Source organism: Bos grunniens, chromosome 12, assembly GCF_055505025.1.
Source record: "Bos grunniens cultivar Pamir isolate PY7600 chromosome 12, Bosgru_T2T1.0, whole genome shotgun sequence".
Classification (NCBI taxonomy): Eukaryota; Metazoa; Chordata; class Mammalia; order Artiodactyla; family Bovidae; genus Bos; species Bos grunniens.
Window position 1 is genome coordinate 45,929,850 of NC_141176.1, and position 10,404 is coordinate 45,940,253.

The window sequence follows — 10,404 nt, forward strand, 5'->3', positions numbered from 1 at the left end:
ATTATATCTACTACTGTGGGCAAGAATCCCTTAGAATAAATGGAGTGGCCATCATAGTCAAAAAAAGGGTCCAAAATGCAGTACTTGGATACAATCTCAAAAATGGCAGTATGATCTCTGTTCATTTTCAAGGCAAACCATTCAATATTACAGTAATCCAAGTCTATGCCTCAATCAATAATGCTGAAGAAGATTAAGTGGAATGGTTCTATGAAGACCTATAATACCTTCTAAAATTAACACCCAAAAAAGATGTCCCCTTCATTATAGGGGACTGGAATGCAAAAGTAAGAAGTCAAGACATACCTGGAGCAACAGGCAAATTTGGCCATGGAGGACAGAATGAAGCAGGGCAAAGGCTAATACAGTTTTGCCAAGAGAATGCACTGGGCATAGGAAACACCCTCTTCCAACAATACAAGAGAAGACTCTTCAGATCAGTCCAGTCGCTCAGTCATGTCCGACTCTTTGCGACCCCATGAACTGCAGCACATCAAGCCTCCCTACACATGGACAAAACCAGATGGTCTATACCAAAATCAAATTGATTATACTCTTCACAGCGAAAGATGGAGAAGCTCTATGCAGTCAGCAAAAATAAGACCAGAAGCTGAATATGGCTCATAACATGAACTCCTTGTTGCCAAATTCAGACTTAAATTGAAGAAAGTAGGGAAAACTACTAGATCATTCAGGTATGACCTAAATCAAATCCCTTACAATTATACAGTGGAAGTGAGGAATAGATTCAAGGGATTAGATCTGATAGACAGAGTGCCTGAAGAACTATGGATGGAGGTTCGCGACACTGTACAAGAGGGAGTGATCAAGGCCATCCCCAAGAAAAAGTAATGCAAAAAGGCAAAATGGGTGTCTGAGGAGGCCTTGCAAATAGCTGTGAAAAGAAGAGAAGCAAAAGGCAAAGGAGGAAAGGAAATACATATCCATTTGAATGCAGAGTTCCAAAGACTAGCAAGGAGAGTAAGAAAGCCTTCCTCAGTGATCAGTGCAAAGAAATAGAGGAAAACAACAGAATGGGAAAGACTAGAGATCTCTTCAAGAATATTAGAGATATCAAGGGAATATTTTGTGCAAAGATGGGCACAAAAAAGGACAGAAATGGCACGGACCTAATAGAAGCAGAAGATATTAAGAAGTGGCAAGAATACACAGAAGAACTATACAAAAAAGATCTTCATGACCCAGATAATCATGATAGTATAATCACTCAACTAGAGCCATCCTGGAAAGGAAAGTCTAGAGGGCCTTAGAAAACATCACTATGAACAAAGCTAGTGGAGGTGATGAAATTCCAGTTGAGTGATTTAAAATCCTAAAAGTTGATGCTGTGAAAGTGCTACACTCAATTCACCAGCAAATTTGGAAAACTCAGCAGTGGCCACAGGACTGAAAAAGGTCAGGTTTCATTCCAGTCCCAAAGAAAGGCGATGCCAAAGCATGCTCAAACCACCACACAACTGCACTCATCTCACATGTTAGTAAAGTAATGCTCAAAATTCTCCAAGCCTGGCTTCAACAGTACGTGAACTTAGAACTTCCAGATGTTCAAGCTGGATTTAAAAAAAGCAGAGGAACCAGAGATCAAATTGCCAACATCTGTTGGATTATCGAAAATGCAAGAGAGTTCCAGAAAAACATCTACTTTTGCTTTATTGACTATGCCAAAGTCTTTGACTGTGTGCATCACAGCAAACTGTGGAAAATTCTGTAAGAGGTGGGAATACCAGACCACCTTACCTGCCTCCTGAAAAATCTGTGTGCAGGTCAAGAAGCAATAATTAGAAATGAACATGGAACAGCAGACTGGTTCCAAATCAGGAAAGGAGTGCATAAAGGCTATATACTGTCAACCCTGCTTATTTAACTTATATGCAGAGTACATTATGTGAATTGCTGGACTCGATGAAGTACAAGCTGGAATCAAGATTGCCGGAAGAAATATCAATAACCTCAGATAAGCTTATGATACCATCCTTATGGCAGAAAGTGAGGAACGAAAGAGCCTCTTGTTGAAAGTGAAAGAGGAGAGTGAAAAAGTTGGCTTAAAACTCAACATTCAGAGAACTAACATCATGGCATCTCATCCCATCATTTCATGGCAAATAGATGAGGAATCAATGAAAACAATAGGAGACTTTATTTGGGGGGGCTCTAAAAACACTGCAGATGGTGATTGCAGCCATGAAATTAAAAGACACTTGATCCTTGGAAGAAAAGCTATAACAAATCTAGACAGCATATTAAAAAAGCAGAGACATTACTTTGCCAACAAATGTCCATCTAGTCCAAGCTATGTTTTTTCCAGTAGTCATGTATGGATGTGAGAGTTGGACTATAAAGAAAGCTGAGTGCCTAAAATTGATGCTTTTGAACTGTGGTGTTGGAGAAGACTCTTGAGAGTGCCTTGGACTGCAAGGAGATCCAACCAGTCCATCCTAAAGGAAATCAGTCCTGAATATTCATTGGAAGGACTGATGCTGAAGCTGAAACTCCGATACTTTGGCCACCTAAGGTGAAGAGCTGATTCATTGCAAAACACCCTGATGCTGGGCAGGATTGAAGGCAGGAGGAGAAGGGGACAACAAAGGATGAGATGGTTTGATGGCATCACTGATTCAATCAACACGAGTTTGAACGAGCTCTGGGAGTTGGTGACGGAAAGGGAAGCCTGGAGTGCTACAGTCCATAGGGTCACAAAGAGTTGGACATGACTGAGCGATTGAACTGAATGAACTGAAACTACACAAGAGAAATGAAAACATATGACCATGTAAAGGTTTTTTACGTGAAAGATCACAGAAATTACATTTGTAATAGCCCAAAACAATGCATATACCCATCTGCTGGTGAATGTATTAAAAAAAAAAATGTGGTTATACCTACAATGAAATCAGATCAGATCAGATCAGATCAGTCGCTCAGTCATGTCCGACTCTTTGCGACCCCATGAATTGCAGCACGCCAGGCTTCCCTGTCCATAGCCAACTCCCGGAGTTCACTCAGACTCATGTCCATTGAGTCAGTGATGCCATCTAGCCATCTCATCCTCTGTCATGCCCTTCTCCTCTTGCCCCCAATCCCTCCCAGCATCAGAGTCTTTTCCAATGAGTCAACTCTTCGCATGAGGTGGCCAAAGTACTGGAGTTTCAGCTTTAGCATCATTCCTTCCAAAGAAATCCCAGGGCTGATCTCCTTCAGAATGGACTGGATGGATCTCCTTGCAGTCCAAGGGACTCTCAAGAGTCTTCTCCAACACCACAGTTCAAAAGCATAAATTCTTCAGCACTCAGCCTTCTTCACAGTCCAACTCTCACATCCATACATGGCCACTGGAAAAACCATAGCCTTGACTAGATGAACCTTTGTTGGCAAGGTAATGTCTCTGCTTTTGAATATGCTATCTAGGTTGGTCATAACTTTCCTTCCAAGGAGTAAGCATCTTTTAATTTCATGGCTGCAGTCACTATCTGTAGCGATCTTGGAGCCCAGAAAAATAAAGTCTGACACTGTTTCCACTTTTTCCATCTATCCCATGAAGTGATGGGACCAGATGCCATGATCTTCGTTTTCTGAATGTTGAGGTTTAAGCCAACTTTTTCACTCTCCTCTTTCACTTTCATCAAGAGGCTTTTGAGTTCCTCTTTACTTTCTGCCATATGGGTAGTGTCATCTGCATATCTGAGGTTATTGATATTTCTCCAGGCAATCTTGATTCCAGCTTGTGCTTCTTCCAGCCCAGTGTTTCTCATGATGTACTCTGTATATAAGTTAAATAAGCAGGGTGACAATATACAGCCTTGATGTACTCCTTTTCCTATTTGGAACCAGTCTGTTGTTCCATGTCCAGTTCTAACTGTTGCTTCCTGACCTGCATACAAATTTCTCAAGAGGCAGTCAGGTGGTCTGGTATTCCCATCTCTTTCAGAATTTTCCACAGTTTATTGTGATCCACACAGTCAAAGGCTTTGCCATAATCAATAAAGCAGAAATTGATGTTTTTCTGGAACTCTCTTGCTTTTTCCATGATCCAGTGGATGATGGCAATTTGATCTCTGGTTCCTCTTCCTTTTCTAAAACCAGCTTGAACATCAGGAAGCTCACGGTTCACATATTGCTGAAGCCTAGCTTGGAGAATTTTGAGCATTACTTTACTAGCATGTGAGATGAGTGCAATTGTGTGGTAGTTTGAGCATTCTTTGGTACTGCCTTTCTTTGGGATTAGAATGAAAAGTGACCTTTTCCAGTCCTGTGGCCACTGCTGAGTTTTCCAAATTTGCTGTCATATTGAGTACAACACTTTCACAGTATCATCTTTCAGGATTTGGAATAGCTCAACTGGAATTCCATCACTTCCACTAGCTTTGTTCGTAGTGATGCTTTCTAAGGCCCACTTGACTTCACATTCCAGGATGTCTGGCTCTAGGTGAGTGATCACTCCATTGTGATTATCTGGGTCGTGAAGATCTTTTTTGTACAGTTCTTCTGTGCATTCTTGCCATCTCTTCTTAATATCTTCTGCTTCTGTTAGTTCCATACCATTTCTGTCCTTTATCGAGCCCATCTTTGCATGAAATGTTCCTTTGGTCTCTCTGATTTTCTTGAAGAGATCCCTAGTCTTTCCCATTCTACCGTTTTCCTCTATTTCTTTACATTGATCGCTGAAGAAGGCTTTCTTATCTCTTCTTGCTATTCTTTGGAACTTTGCATTCAGATGCTTATATCTTTCCTTTTCTCCTTTGCTTTTGGCTTCTCTTCTTTTCACAGCTATTTGTAAGGCCTCCCCAGACAGCCATTTTGCTTTTTTGCATTTCTTTTCCATGGGGATGGTCTTGATCCCTGTCTCCTTTACAATGTCACGAACCTCATTCCATAGCTCATCAGGCACTCTATCTATCAGATGTAGGCCCTTAAATCTATTTCTCACTTCCACTGTATAATCATAAGGAATTTGATTTAGGTCATACCTGAATGGTCTAGTGGTTTTCCCTACTTTCTTCAATTTAAGTCTGAATTTGGCAATAAGGAGTTCCTGATCTGAGCCACAGTCAGCTCCTGGTCTTGTTTTTGCTGACTGTATAGAGCGTCTCCATCTTTGGCTGCAAAAAATATAATCCATTTGATTTCAGTGTTGACCATCTGGTAATGTCTATGTATAGAGTCTTCTCTTGTCTTGTTGGAAGAGTGTGTTTGTTATGACCAGTGCATTTTCTTGGCAAAACTCTATTAGTCTTTGCCCTGCTTCATTCTATATTCCAAGGCCAAATTTGCCTGTTACCCCAGATGTTTCTTGACTTCCTACTTTTGCATTCCAGTCCCCTATAATGAAAAGGACATCTTTTTTGGGTGTTAGTTCTAAAAGGTCTTTTAGGTCTTCATAGAACCGTTCAACTTCAGTTTCTTCAGCGTTACTGGTTGGGGCATAGACTTGAATTACTGTGATATTGAATGGTTTGCCTTGGAAACAAACAGAGATCATCCTGTGTTTTTGAGATTGCATCCAAGTACTGCATTTCGGACTCTTTTGTTGACCATGATGTCCACTCCATTTCTTCTGAGGGATTCCTGCCCGCAGTAGTAGATATTATGGTCATCTGAGTTAAATTCACCGATTCCAGTCCATTTCAGTTTGCTGATTCCTAGAATGTCGGCATTCACTCTTGCCATCTCTTGTTTGACCACTTCCAATTTGCCTTGATTCACGGACCTGACATTCCAGGTTCCTAGGCAATATTGCTCTGTACAGCATCGAACCTTGCTTCTATCACCAGTCACATCCACAGCTGGGTATTCTTTTTGCTTTGGCTCCGTCCCTTCATTCTTTCTGGAGTTATTTCTCCACTGATCTCCAGTAGCATATTGGGCCCATACTGACCTGGGGAGTTTCTCTTTCCGTATCCTATCATTTTGCCTTTTCATACTGTTCATGGGGTTCTCAAGGCAAGAATACAGAAGTGGTTTGCCATTCCCTTCTCCAGTGGACCACATTCTGTCAGATCTCTCCACCATGACCCACCCATCTTGGATTGCCCCATGGGCATGGCTTAGATTCATTGAGTTAGACAAGGCTGTGGTCCTAGTGTGATTAGATTGACTAGTTTTTTGTGAGTAGGATTTCAGAGTGTTTGCCCTCTGATGCCCTCTTGCAACACCTACTGTCTTACTTGGGTTTCTCTTACCTTGTGCATGGGGTATCTCTTCACGGCTGCTCCAGCAAAGCGCAGCCATTGCTCCTTACCTTGGACGAGGGGTATCTCCTCACCGCCACCCTTCCTGACCTTCAACATGGGATAGCTCCTCTAGGCCCTCCTGCGAATGAGTGAAATGCTGATACATGCTGCAACATGGATGAACTTTTAAAGTAATATGCTGAATGAAAGAAGCCAGCTGCAAAAGACCACGTTATGTATGATTTTATTTACGTAAAAGGGTTTTCCTCATGACTCAGCAATAAAGAATCCGCTTGTAATACAGGAGACGCTGGTTCAGTCCCTGGGTCAAGAAGATCCCTTGAGAGAGTAAATGACAACCCATTCCAGTATTCTTTTTGGGAAAATCACATGGATAGAGGAGCCTGGCAGGCTAATCGTCACAGGGTCTCAAAGAGTCCAATAGCACTGAGCAGGCATGCATGAGCATATTTATGTGAAATATCCAGAAAACCCAAATCTTTACAGATAGTAAGTATATTAGCATTTTTCTGAGACTAGAGTTGGAAATAGGAAGTGACAGCAGTGGCTAACAAGTATGTTTTTGGAATAATAGGATGCACTGAAGTCATAGCACAGAAATGTTTACACAAACAAACAACAAAGAGTAATAAAAATCATTGCTTTGTGCTCTTAAAGCAAGTGAATATATGGTACATATGTGATAATTCAATAAACTTTTTTAGTAGGTTCTTTGGTAAATAACTGTAGCTATCACATATAGTTTCTCAAGTCAAAGATAATAATGCTAAATAAAGAGTTACATGGACATATATGCCCCTACTTTGTCTCCCATTTCATAGCATCTTCTCTCAATTATTTGGAGAATACTGTGTATCAGTCACCATAGGAAACTGAAATTAAGAACTGTAGTCCTATGTTCTGACCTATTCTAAGCAATAGGAACAAATCCATTTTAAGCATTAAAATACTCAAATTTTGTATTCTAGATTATTTTTCTCATAGATGTTAGGTATATTTCCAAGTAACTTGAGAACTGCTACCTTCAATTTAAGGTGCTTTTTTTAATTCTTAGAATTCTGCACCTAATTCTAGTAAGCAACGTGATCTAATATTAACTTTTGGTTGAATTTTTGCTACTCTCTCAAAAATACATCTTGTATAATGTATTATAATATGGCTTACATCAAAAGGCATAATGTTAACATCCAACCTTGTTGTTTATTCAAGTCAATCTACTTATACATACAAATCTGATATTTACCTCTTAAAATATTTAACAGGCGTAAGTGCCCATAAATCAGTTATGACAATCATTGTTAAAGCAATCAATAGTAAGGAATATGCATTAATTCAAATGATATTGATAGGCTCATGAACCAGCATCAGTCTTCTGTGAAGTAAGAAAAATGAGACATCTTCCAAAAAATCAATATTTTCCTTTTTATGTCATTCATTTGAAGATTATCAATAATACATTACTTTTTTACCTGATGTGTCAAGGTTCCAATTTTTAAATACAGGTATCTTTACATTTCAGTGTAAAATTATAATCTACAGGGGACTGAAAGGCTAAAATCTTTTAATAGAAATATTTTTGAGGTTTAATTATTGCTTAAAAACACATGTGTATATATATTTACACAGACATATATATATATATATATACACTTATACATATACTGTTGATGTATTTTTGTGTGCAGTAACATAATAAAACTCTGTTTTACTAAAATGTGCCTTCATTTCATTCTAAAGGTAGATTGCATGAAAGAAATAACAGAAATATCAACACCCATCTTTTTTAGCTCCTGTGAACTGATATGTTACACAGGTATGTACTTAGGTAAAAATACAAAATGAGAAATTACAACACCCATTCATCAAAAAAAGAAACATTTTAATTGGTTATAGGTGGAAAATATCCACTTGACAGTCAGTTTCTCACTTTTCATGTAAGTGCTTTGCTGCTTGGATGCCTAATCTTGTTTAGTGTAGGAAAAGTAATTTGACATGAAAGTACCTAGATGGCTGCCGAAAATTAATTGCCAATTAAAAAAGAAAAATGTTTGTGCTACTCTATAAACAAGCCAACATATAAACCTTTCAGTCTTGTTGCTTTATTTATGTCTTTATAGATCTGGTTTCAAGCTATTTGCATACAATTTACAAATTCATATTATAATTCTCCAGTATATTTATGATTTTATAGTTGTATATATTTTATCTCCATGAGAAATATTTATTTCTGTATGCTTCTGTTGCTTATTATTTAACAAAAACATCACATTGCATTTGATAGTTTATGTATCTTCTTTAGAATAAGACATTTTTATTTGTAAAGGGGAAAGAAAATATTTTACCACCACAAAGAGGCACAAATGAGTACATTAGAGTATGCATGCACAACACACCACTCACTCACCATGCACACTCATGCTCATGCGTACACACACACACACACACACAAAGCACAGAAACTCAATCTTAGAAAAATGCTCTTTACCCTTCAGCTCTATTCTGGTCTCCAAAATATTGAGGCTAACAATTTTTTAGAGATAAAAGGAAATGCTTTTTCATATGAAGGAAACTTTATTTGAGAAGTTAATGGATTCTGATAACTTTCAGTACTTGAGTCATTATAAATTATTGATCATTTGGAAATCTAAATCCTCAAAAAAGAACATCCTTAAGATTCTTAGCTCTCTTGTCTAAAAGGATAATCTGGCACTGAGGATAAAATGTGGAGCCAAATAATAAGAGAACATAGAGAACATCAAATGAAGAGAGCAAAATACCAATGTTTTAAAAATGTTAGATGGGAAACCAGTAAAATGTTTATGTGTATTTTTATATTTGTATATGAAAGATGGATAAATATTAAAGAAATAAAGGTACTTGAGCCTAGATATGAGTCAGTTAGGTGATCTCAGCAGTATATAATATGAATGTTACATAAATTTAAAAGACAAGGCTCAATCCAGTTTTCTACAACATTGAGTTATGTGATGCACAGGAGTTCAAATTCTGTGCAACCAATTTGCTGCACTGACTTCAGAAGTCCAACTCTATCCTTGCTTGGTAAAGAATTGAAATTTCACTTTTTAAATAATCATCAAATACCATTTTATATTTGTATCATAGTTTTGTAGGACTGTGTGTGTCATTAACACTATCCTACTTACTATCTGGCACATTCTCAAACTTCCTATCTTGAAATTTCAGCAGATTTTGCTGGCTATGTAAAATTACCAGTGAGATGAAAGGGGTCATTTATTCCAAACCAAATATTCATCAAAACTATCACACTGCATCAGAGGTGGAGGATGGATGATGAAAAGAAGATACTTGTTACATTTCTGGCATCTGTCCTGGCTTTTTCTTCCCTAATAAGGTTATAGAGGTTGTGATGACTATGGTAGCTCTAATAATTCTGACTAAGGAAATGATGGCTTTGGTGCTTAAATGAGAGATGGAAGAAGTATGGGAGTTCATGGCTATGGTAGAGCTGCTTGTGTACGTTCAGATTTTCATGGTGGTCATCTTGTACACATGAGAGGATACATGTTCATTCAACTGAAAATGGTATTGTTAATTTCTTCTCAGCACTAAGTCCAATACTACTTCATACTGATATTGGAGTGGATGGCAAAACAACAGGAAAAGCAGATGTAAACTTAATGACACATGAAGTAGCAGTGGCTAGCCGTGTCTAAAGATAAGAATAACACACAGCATTAATATACTGAACTTTTCTTGAATTATAGCCCTGGAAGTGCCTTTGGAATGTGAGGATCTGAAATGGGGTGCTATGGAAGAGATGGAATGGATAAAATGGGAGATGAATGATCTGTTGGGAGAATGGGAATGTGGAATGATTTATAGTAGAGATACGGTATTCCTGATGGCTTAGGTGGCAGTTCAGGAAGTAGAGGTTACTATAGGCAAGATAACGGAAATGAGGTGGATGATCTGTGATGTATCAAAGTATAACCACCAGCATACAGAGTTCTGACCACAGTATGTGATATAGTAAGCTTTCTTCCAGATTTAATTTCTTTTGTGTTTTAGGAAGTTTATAATGACTGAAGGAATATGTTCTCAAAATATTGCTTGATAAAGCAGCAGATTGTGATGAAATGATGTTTTCTGTTTGTTTTATTTGTTGCGTTTGTTGGTGGTGTTCTTGTTCAGTCACTAAGTCAGGTCCAACTCT

At 38.3% G+C, this 10,404-nt stretch overlaps 1 pseudogene; it reads left to right on the forward strand.

Moving 5' to 3' along the window:
- Positions 1-330: 330 nt before the first annotated feature.
- LOC147361732 (heterogeneous nuclear ribonucleoprotein H3-like) lies at positions 331-10,166 on the forward strand (annotated as a pseudogene).
- Positions 10,167-10,404: the final 238 nt, after the last annotated feature.